The sequence below is a fragment of the Tamandua tetradactyla genome, chromosome 19 (assembly GCF_023851605.1).
Source record: "Tamandua tetradactyla isolate mTamTet1 chromosome 19, mTamTet1.pri, whole genome shotgun sequence".
NCBI classification, from domain to species: Eukaryota; Metazoa; Chordata; class Mammalia; order Pilosa; family Myrmecophagidae; genus Tamandua; species Tamandua tetradactyla.
Window position 1 is genome coordinate 54,848,406 of NC_135345.1, and position 1,765 is coordinate 54,850,170.

Sequence of the window (1,765 nt, forward strand, 5' to 3'; positions counted from 1 at the left end):
AGTTATACCTACTCCCTCTCATTTAATCATTCAATCTTCAGAGATATCTGAGTACACTAGTTTGAAATTGTTATGTAGCCCAGAAAAGCCATGTAATCCAATCTTGTGGGACAAGATCTATTGTTTAGGGTGGAACATCTTGATGTGGCTGTTTCCATAGATATGTGACACACCCAATTGTGGGTATGACCTTTTGATTAGATGGAGGTGTAACTCTGCCTATTCAAGGTGGGTCTTGATTAGTTTACTGGAGTCCTTTAAAAGGCAGAACATTTTAGAGGAAGTTCAGATGCAGTCATTGGAGATGCTTGGAGTGCTGACAGAGAAAACTTAGACACAGACATTTGGAAATGCAGACGCCTGAGGAGATACCTGGAGCTGAGAGAGCTAACAGAAGCTAGACAGAAGCCAGAACCCAGCAGACGTCACCATGTACCTTTCCATGAATGCTGAGCTAAGAGATGAAACCCAGAGTTTTGTCCCAGAGCTGCTAAGTCAGAACCCATAGATACCTAAGGAGAAAGCCACTGGAATAAGAAGCAAAAGGTAACAGAACTGGGAACAAGGACCAGCAGATGCCAGCCACATGCCTTCCCATGTGACATCAGCCTTTCTTTGAAGTCAAGATATCTTTCTTTGGATGCCTTAGTTTGGACATTTTTAAAGCCTTAGAACTATAAACTTAAAATCTAATAAATCCCCTTTAAAAAAGCTGATCCATTTCTGTTATATTGCATTCCAGCAGCATGCAATGATCATTTTAACTGAGCAATGATCATTTTAACATATTCATGCTGGAAAGGGATGTTGACCTTATGGGGTAGAGGAATGAAACTGGTTGATGTTCTTGGATAGACTGGTACCTCTGGGTTTCAGGGCTTATCTGGCATAGGAATAACCTGGAAGCCTCTGAAAAAACAAACTTACAAGTAAAACTTTTATAGGGTCTTAGATAGAGCCCAGGTATAATTTAGGGTTTTCAGGAATACTACCGGTTGGGACTTGGCATACTGTAGTGATTTGCAATATCTGGCTGAAGCTTGCATTAAAGTAGCCTCCAGAATGACCTCTTGACTCTATTTAAAATCTCTTAGACACTGAAACTTTATTTTGCTTCATTTATTTTCCCCCTTTTGGTCAAGAAGACATTCTCATTACCATGATGCTAGGGCTGAGCTCAACTCTAGGAGTCATGTCCCATGTTGCCAGGGAAACTTACATCCCTGGAGTCATGTCACACATAGGGAACAGAGTAGTGAGTTTATATGCAGAGTTGGCTTAGAGAGAAAGGCCACATCTGAGACACAAAAGAGGTTTCTTAGGTGACTCTTAGGCATTTATAAGTAGGCTTAGCTTCGCCATTGTAGAAATAAGTTTCATAGGGGCAAGCCTCAGGATCAAGGGCCTGGCTTATTAGATTGGTAGTCCCTAACACTTGAGAAAATATCAGGCATTCCCCAGGTGGAGAAGTTTAGTAGTTCACACATTTTTCTCCAGTCCCTCAAGGGGATGTTTTTCTGTTTTGTTTTGTTTTTTAATATTGTTTATTGACAAATCTTTGCATACATACAGTCCATAAACTCAAGGGGATTTTGCCTATGCTTTTCAATTTTCTGCCCAAAATACTCTAGAATGTGTTGGTGTGTTACATTAACCTATAAAGAATAACAAGATCTCAATCTAGGTTCCATGTAATTAGGTGGTTTAAGTAAACTGACAGAGAGGTTAAATTAGATAGCGTGTTACAGAAAATTTAAATTTTGGT